Here is a 9,714-nt window from a genome sequence, read left to right on the forward strand (position 1 = left end):
ACTCATTGGAGATTTTATCAGTTACTCTTAATTAATTATTTTTGACTAATATAGTTATTTAACTAAAAATAATATTAATTAAGAGTAAAAAGTTAAATTTCAACTAATGTACTTTATGGAGTATTTGTCTTTTTTGTCAAAATCAGAATTATTACCCATGATAGTAAAAAATATTATTTATGTCACTCCATTAAAAAAATAAACAATTGTCATTCAATTAATAAAGAGAACATAAAAGATCACAATAACATCTAATTATTTAGAACTAAATAAATAATACGCCTCTATAAAACCATAATAAACCATGTACTTTTCTCATCTCTAAAAACTCGAGATAATTACATGCAAAAATGGATACATTGAGTAGTAATTTAACACAATTTTCAAAATTTTATAAAAATAATATAACAATTATCATAGTAATCTTATATTTTGTAATATATAATTACACATATTGTTTTAATGATATCAATAATTTCTATTATTATAATCGTTTAAACATTTTGTTATATTTCAAATTTACAAAATCTAAATTTTGTTATATATAAGGAGCCCTAAATACTAATACAAGGCTCAATCCAATAGGTGAATCAAATTCACTAGAATTTATCCAATGATAAAATTTGATACCTTTAAGATTTACAGAACTTACTCCCAGTAAATCATTATTCTAGACACTTATTTTTACTATAATTACTCTAAAATATTTTTTAAAACTTATTTACTTCAATTATTTATTTGTAACAATACTATTTCTTTTATTTTTATTATTTCAACAACCACCATTGCATGACATGTGGCTTTTTCTTTATACTAATCTAATATTCAGATCTATTTGTTTCGCAGGTTTTGACCATTGTTCAAACTGTTTTTGATTAATGTCTTTTGTCACAAAAAATTTAAATTTTTTTTCAACCTATAAACTAAACAGGCCATAAATTTGTTATAACTTAGGAGTTAAAGGAAATATAAGTAAAGTTTTGAAATTTAGGAAGCATATTGTTACAAACCTTAAATTCAGGGAAAAAATTTAAATTTTGTTATAAATCTAAGATTTTATATGGATGTCCATTAATCAGATTCTACGGTATCTTCATGGGATTAAGGTCACAATTTATGGGATTGTAATATGCAATTAATTGAGATTATGATTGATTGAAATCTGATAATTACAATTATTTTGTAGATATTTCTATTATTATTTTGTAAAAAAACCTATAAATAAAGCTGTAAAAAAATATTGTAATGTTTGGAACGAATCAAAATATTCTCTTCTTTCATCTCTTGTTCTTGTTCTTTTACTCCGTTACTTTCTTTTATTTTATAACACTTATCAGCATGAGTTTGTTCTACAAAGCCATTGAGCAATAGGAGGTAATTCTATTACCCACTTATTATTTTCGTTCAACTACTGTTGCCCATATATTTTAATTCTTTATCCTCTATCATGTCCCGTATGTATATATATATATATATGCTTTTCTTTGTTTTGTATTATATTATGTTGTTCCGTTTATATATATATATGTATATATTCCTATCGTTTATATATTTATATATATGTGTATTTATATTTATATATATGTTTATATTACGTTTGTATTATGTATGTATGTATTATGCTTATTTTACGTTCGTTTATATATTTATATATCTGTATGTAGTTATATTACGTTTGTATGTATGTATTTATCGTTTATATTACTTTTACTTCTTTAATTTTTTTATATATATATATATAATATTTATGTAAATATATATGATAATAATATATACAATTATATATAACTATATTATGTTTGTGTTATACTTTATGTTTTATATTACTTTATTTCTTATACCTTATTACTACTTATATATTATTTTTCATATTATTATTATCAGTATCTTTGTGTTATTGCTTATATATTATATACATATTGTTATTATCCTTTTCATATATGTTATGTTTGATCTTATATATATTACGTCTGCTTTATATACATATTTTTATTATATTCTTTTAAATTTGTTGTTTTATAATTAGTTTATAATAACAAATAGCATTCCCAGAAGCGAATGGTAGCCATTCCCTGAAGCGAATATTAGCATCCTTATTATTCAAAATAATTTCAAACATTTCCTGAAGTGAATGTATATATATTATTCAATATAATTTCACATCCCTTGAAGTAAATGTGTTATTATTTTACACACTCCTTGAAGTGAATGTTTTTATTATCGATCAAACATTTTACATTTCCTGAAGTGAATATATTATTAACGATTATTAGCAAGGATAATTTTGAGTATTTATAATTTATTGTTTTTTTTTATCATTATAAGGCTAAAAATACTATTGTGAAATTTGGACGAGTCATAGATACTCATATTCCCCTGAAGGGAATAATATAAATTATGGACTTGTCATTTACAACATAACGAATTCCCAGAAGCAAATTGGTTTATGTGATCTTTAATAGTTATATTTTGTTTTATTACCCTTTACTGCTATTTTATTATTTGTTGAATTTCTTTTAATTATCATTATTGTTCTTATGTACTAGTGTCTACTATGTCGAATTTGACAAAATTTGAGCTTGCTGCGCTCAATATAACGGGCAATAACTATTTGTCATGGGTGCTTGATGCTGAAATTCATTTGGATGCTAAAGGACTTTGAGACACGATTACTAAAGAAAAACGAGCATCCAACCAAGATAAGGCTAAGAACATGATTTTTCTTCATCATCATCTTCATGAAGGACTAAAAGCAGAATATTTAACTGTGAAAGATCCTCTAGAATTGTGGATCAACTTAAAAGAAAGATATGATCATCAGAAAACTGTGATTTTGCCTAAAACTCGTTACATGTGGATGCACTTGAGGCTACAAGATTTTAAAACTGTAAATGAATACAATTATGTAGTTTTTAAAATAAGTTCTCAATTGAAACTATGTGGTGAAAAGATTACTGATGAGCACTTATTAAAAAAAATATTTTCGACCTTTCACGCTTCAAATGTGCTCTTGCAGCAACAGTATCGTGAAAAGGGATTTAAAAAATATTCTGAACTAATATCATGCCTTCTTGTGGCTGAGCAAAACAATGAGCTACTCATGAAAAATCGTGAAGCCTGCCCCACTAGTTTTGGCCCATTCCCTGAAGTGAGTGTGTTAACTCATCATAAATATGAAAGAGGACAAAACCGTGGCCGTGGTCGTGGTCATGGTTGGGGGCGCAACAATTACAGTTATTGTGGTGGTCATAACAAAAATTTTTCTCACCATCAGAAGTGGAATAATAGTGATAAACAAGAAAAAAATAAAGATGCTCCAAGTAATCTTTCAAAGAGTGTAGATATTTTATGTTATTGATATGGACTGAAAGGCCATTGGTCACTTACTTGAACATCTTGTTAAGTTATATCAAGTTTTAATAAAAAAGAAGGGGAACAATGCAGAGACCAATTTGACTTTCCAGAATGATGATATTGAGACAAATGATGTTGAAGCAAATTTGGAATACAATAATGATGACTTTGCAGGCCTTTATGATATACTTAATTTTAATGGACCGAATGATATGATACATCTGGATGCAGCAGATTCTTTCGAGAATCATATATGAAGATTGATTTTTTTACTGGGGATACAAATATTAGAATAATTTATTTCTACGTTCTTTGTTTTCTTTATTTTTCAGCATGTTTTCTTTTAATGTAATTTCTTAATTTTTATTTTTGCTACATTATTTATTGATGTTTTTCATTTTATTTTTCAATGAAGAATATGGATATTCCCCAGTCATTGGTTAGACCCAAGATCAATAAAGAAGATATATGTCCCGTAGATAGTGCTACAACTTATACTATACTTAGAGATAAAAGATATTTTGCCTCTCTTGTTATGAAAGAAGTAAATGTTAATACAATATCTGGTAGTACAAAATTAATTGAAGGCTCTGGAAGAGCCAACATCATATTACCTGGAGGAATAAAATTTGTTATAAATGGTGCATTATATTCTAGTAAGTCTTAAAGAAACTTGTTAAGTTTTGAAGATATTTACTAAAATGGATATCATATTGAGACTGTAAATGAGGAGAATATTAAATATCTCTATATCACAACTATTATATGGGGTAAGAAATGTGTATTGGAAAAACTATTTGCCTTTTCCTCTGGTTTGTCTACACAAATATTGGCACAGTTTAAACTCATGCTATATTAAACCAGAAGTTTATTTATCCGAATATTTTTACTATTTAGTATGATCAGTTAGGCCATCCCGGATCAATCGTGATGCGAAAAATTATTGAGAATTCACATGGACACCTATTAAAAAGCCAGAAGATTCTTCAATTTAAGGAATTCTCATGTGCTACTTATTCTCAAGGAAAATTGATTACTAGACCATCACCAGTTAAAGTTGGGATTGAATCCCCTACATTTTTGAAACGTATTCAGGGTGATATATGTGGGCCCATTTACCTGCCATGTGGACCATTCAGATATTATATGGTTTTGATAGATGCATCTACAAGATGGTCTTGATAGATGCATCTACAAGATGGTCACATGTGTGTTTGTTATCAACTCGTAACTTTGCGTTTGCAAAATTACTTGCTCAAATAATAAGATTAAGAGGACAATTTTCAAATTATGCCATCAAGACAATTCATCTTAATAATGCTGGTGAGTTTACATCTCAGGCTTTTAATGATTATTGTATGTCAATTGGAATAACAGTTGAAGAGCCTGTTGCTCATGTTCATACACAAAATGGTTTAGCAGAATCATTTATTAAACACCTCCAATTAATAGCTAGACCATTGCTTATGAGAACAAAACTTCCCGTTTCGACATGAGGATATGATATTTTACATGCAGCAGCACTTGTACGCATCAGGTCAACAAGTTATAATAAATTCTCCCCATTACAATTAGCTTTTGGTCAGGAGCCAAATATTTCCCATCTTAGAATTTTTGGATGTACGGTTTATGTTCCGATTGCTCCACCACAACGCAGATGGGACCTCAAAGAAGGTTGGGAATATATGTTGGATATGAATCCCATTCTATAATAAAATATCCTGAACCAATGACTGAAGATTTATTTACAGTAAGATTTTCTGATTGCCATTTTAATGCAATAGTTTTCGCAACGTTAGGGGGAGAAAATAAGCAGCTAGAAAAGGAAATTAAATGGAATACATTATCATTATCTCATCTAGATCCTCGTACAAAGTAATGTGAACTAGAAGTTCAAAAGATAATTCATTTGCAAAATATTGTAAATCAGCTGCCAGATGTATTTACTAACCCAAAGAGAGTTACAAAATCTCATATACCAGCTGCAATTGCTCCAGTTCAAATTGATGTCCCGGTAGGATAATTTGTTAGTGCAAATGAAACTAGGCCAGGCCTGAAGTGTGGTAGACCAATCGGTTCCAAAGATAAAAATCCTCGAAAAAGGAAAGGAGCAATTGATCAAGATGGTCATACTATGGAGGCAAGTATTCAGAAAGAGTCCCAAGACATAACTATTGATGAAACCCCATAAGAGGTCCAGGTGCCTAAAAATAATGAAAATGAAGAGATCTCGATAAATTATGTCACTATGAGAAAAAGATTGAACTGAAAAGATATAATTGTCGACAACGTTTTTTCATAAAATGTTGCTGTTGAAATAATAAAGCATAGCGATGATCTTGAACCAAAACTAATGAAAATGATCGAAGTTTGGCCCAAAAAATGGTGTCGGTAGGCTATGCCCTACCGTGATTATAGAGCTCAAAAAGAGCTTTGATTTGATATATTATGGGCCCCGTAACGATTCCTGAATCAAAAGTTAGAGTCGTTCTAAGTCAAAGTCCTCCGATTTTTCTCTGTTTTTTTTTTTCGAATTGAAAACCCTAAAGGCAATTTTTTTTTTTTTTAGTAATCGGTTGTGTAAACCTAATGGAAGTCAAATTCTAACAATAGAACTTTGACTCAAACTAAAAAAAAATGACTAGCTAACAATCGCAAATTTTTTTTTTTCGAATTGAAAACCCTAACCCTAAAGGGTGATTTTTTTTTATTAAGAAAGGAAAACACAATAAACATGAAAAGGATAGGAAAACCTGACGATCCTAATCTCTGATACCAATTGATACGAACCCCGCCAACAACGTGACCAAACCTGTAACAAAATATGGGATTACGATTCAAGATTTTCAAGAATTGATGGAAACCGCGAGCCGTTGCTTAGCAAAGCAAGAACCTTGGTATAGTGAAGACGCCACAAACGAGTATGGAAAGTCCGTTTGATAAGTCAATTTGAATGCCACAAGGAAAACCTTTATAAGTTCGGAATCGTTTCTTCAAGAACTCAAGAAGAATATCTCACAATGTGAATAATTCATCAAAACTTATTTTATTAAACGAATTTCAGCCTTAAATAGCCGAAAATAACATGAAGAGTTTAAAAATTGTAAAAATCCTAATCTACCCTTAATGAGGTAGAGCATAAATGAAGATAACACCTAAAAACAAGATAAAACACGCCTAAAGATAATCCAAAGGGAATCCAAATTTGACTCTAACTCGTTCCTTAAAAATGCCTAAAAGCTTATCCTAGGGAAGGAATCCGAATTTTAAATCCAACTCATTCATTCTAGGCGCCTATTATGAAATTTAAATGTTTAAAACAAAAACTTAAATCTCAAAAGATAAGATTATGATGAAATCAAGTCTTTATCCGTAATCTTGACTTAATTTCTGGCTAGAAAACACCCCTGGGGCACCCACGGGGCGCCCCCAGGACACCCCCGGGGTACCTCCAGGGCACCCCCAGGACACCCCCGGGGCGCCCCCTGGACACCCCCGGGACGCCCCCGGCAGACTCCCGAGGCACCCTAAGGAGAGCCCCGGGAGACCCCTGGGGCTCCCCCAGGAAGCCCCCTGGAGACCCCCGGGAGGCCTACAGGACACCTATGGGAAACCCCCGGGAGAACCCCGGGGCGCACCCGGGAGACCCCTAGGGCACCCCCGGGACACCCCAGCGACACCCCCGGGCACCCCAGCGACACCCCCGGGGCATCCCCGGGACAACCCCGGGACACCCCTGGGACACCCCCGGCACACCCCCGGGAGACCGCAGACAATCCCCGGACCACCCCTGGGGCACTCCTGGGGAGCCCTCGGGGTGCCCTGGGGGTGCCCCTTAGGCCCCTCCGGGGTACCGTCGGGGAAACCTCGGGGCACCCTTGGGGCTAGGGCACCACCTAGACAAACCTGGGACACCGCCGGGGCACCCTTGGGGCACCTTCGGGAGACCCCCGGGGCACCCCTGGGGCACCCCCGGAGCACCCTCGGGAGGCCCTCGGGAGACCCCTAAGACACCCCCGGGAGACCAAAGGGTCCCCAAGGACACACCCGGGACACCCTCTGGAGACCCCCGGGACACCCCTGTGACACCCCTGGAACACCCCCCGAGCACCACTTGGACACCCCCGGGACAACCCCGGGGCACCCCCGGGAAATGCCCGAGACACCCCTCGGGACACCCCTGGGGCACCCCCGGGGCCAGCCAGGGAAATCCCCGGGGCTCCTCCGGGGCAAACCCGGGACACCCCCAGGGCACCCCCGAGGCACCCATGGGAGACCCCAGGGGTGCCCCCGTGACACCTCCGGGACACCCTCTGAACTCCCTCGGGAAACCCCCGAGGCGCCCCCGGGACAAGCCCGGGGTACCCCCGGGGCAGCGCCGGGGCATCCCGGAGACACCGCCGGGACACCCCCAGGGAACCCCCGGGACATCCCCGGGTTCTGTACTTCTGCTCTCACCACCTCCTTCATGTTCGGGTTCAACCTGCGTTGGTGTTCAATGGATGTTTGTAGCTTTCCTCCATCAAGATTTTATGCATACAAATGGATGGGCTAATTCCCTTGATGTCAGCTATAGACCCTTTAAGAGTTTATCCTCATGTTCTTCATTTAAAATGGCAGAAATAATAACAGGAAGAGTAGGGGATTCTCCGAAGAAAGCATACCTCAGTTGTGAAGGCAATGGTTTAAGATCTAGGATAGGCGGCTTCTCAATAGATGGTAAAGGTCTAGGATTACCTTTTCCAAGCTCTTCAAATGGCTTCTTAAAGAAAACTAATAGTGTAGCTTCCAAACGATTAATGCATTCCTCAATCTCTGGATTATTGATGTCGACAGATCCAACAAGACAAGCTTCAAATGGCTCGACGAGGTAGTTAACTTGAAAAACTTTCTTAACACAATCATCGACAATGTCCACCTTCAAGCAACTTTCTGCGTCATCTGGGTACTTCATCACCTTTAAAACATTAAAAGTTACCTGTTCTTTTTGAAATCTTAAAATAAGTTGCCCTTTCTGCACATCAATAAGAGTTCTCCCAGTGGCTAAGAACGGCCTACCAAGAATAATTAGGATTTCTTGGTCTTCCTCCATATCAAGAACAATGAAATCGGCCGGGAAGACGAACTTATCCACTTTTACTAAAACATCCTCGATGATTCCCCTTGGATACTTGATTGACCTATCTGCCAATTGTAGAGAAATTTTTGTCGGTTTCGCTTCCCCCAAACCTAACTTCCGATAAACGGATAGAGGCATTAAGTTGATGCTAGCCCCCATATCACATAGGGCTTTGTCAAAGAATTAGTTTCCGATGGTGCATGGTATAGTGAAACTCCCGGGGTCTTTTAGCTTAGGAGGCAACTTCTTCTGCAATATAGCATTGCACTATTCAGTAAATGTAACTGTCTCATACTCTTCCAGTTTTCTTTTGTTGGAAAGGATTTCCTTCATAAACTTCACGTAGCTAGGCATTTGTTCCAGAGCATCCGCAAATGGAATGTTAATATGCAATTTCTTAAACACATCAAGAAATTTAGAAAATTACTTATCTAACTTTTGCTTCTGAGACCGTTGAGGATATGGAATCGGTGGCCTGTGTGGTGGAGGATTATCGGGGAAAAGCTTTAACTTTGGCTTCTCCACTTCTTTTAGAGGTTCCTTCTCAGTTTGATTTGGCATATCTTCTTCTTTTGTTGGTTCATCAACAACTTCTACTCCGACGGGATCGCTTAACTCTTTGCCACTTCGAAGTGTTATGGCTTTAACATGCTCCTTGGGATTAGTCTCTGTGTTGCTTGGTAGAGAGCCTTGAGGACGTGTAGTGAGCATGTTTGAAAGTTGACAAATCTGGGCCTCCAAGTTTCTGATAGACGCACCTTGATTTTGAATAGCCGTCTCTTGTCTTTGAAGTGTAGCATCAGTTCTTGTCATAAACTAACTTGTGTTAAAAGAAAGTTGAGCAAGAGCATCTTCTAATGACACCTTAGGCTGTTGAGGTTAAAAGACAGGAGCTGGCTTTATCACATTTTGGTTATTCTTCCATGAAAGATTCAGGTGATTTCACGATTTTGGATTATATGTGTTGGAGAAAGAACAATTTTGCTGCCGCTTGAAATTTCCAACAAAGTGAGCTTGCTCAGATTGATGAGGAGCAAATGAGTTGCCAACTGGACATTCGTTACTTGCATGGTCTCCACTACATAGCTCACATACATCGGGTGCAGTGTGTATGGCATTTGCAGTTAGTGAACCAAACTGCTTAGATAATGTGGCTACTTGAGCAGTGAGTGCGGAGAAAGCGTCAACTTCATGGATTCCAAATGCTCTTTTTGGTGTTGAACATTCCACTGGCCACTGAT

The 9,714-nt window shown here is 36.2% G+C and overlaps 1 pseudogene; it reads right to left on the reverse strand.

The window, feature by feature from the left end:
• Nucleotides 1-7,924: 7,924 nt before the first annotated feature.
• On the reverse strand, nt 7,925-9,286 carry LOC112093677 (annotated as a pseudogene).
• Between the last annotated feature and the right edge of the window lie 428 nt (nt 9,287-9,714).

Source organism: Morus notabilis, unplaced genomic scaffold (genome assembly GCF_000414095.1).
Source record: "Morus notabilis unplaced genomic scaffold, ASM41409v2 Scaffold679, whole genome shotgun sequence".
Lineage (NCBI taxonomy): Eukaryota > Viridiplantae > Streptophyta > Magnoliopsida > Rosales > Moraceae > Morus > Morus notabilis.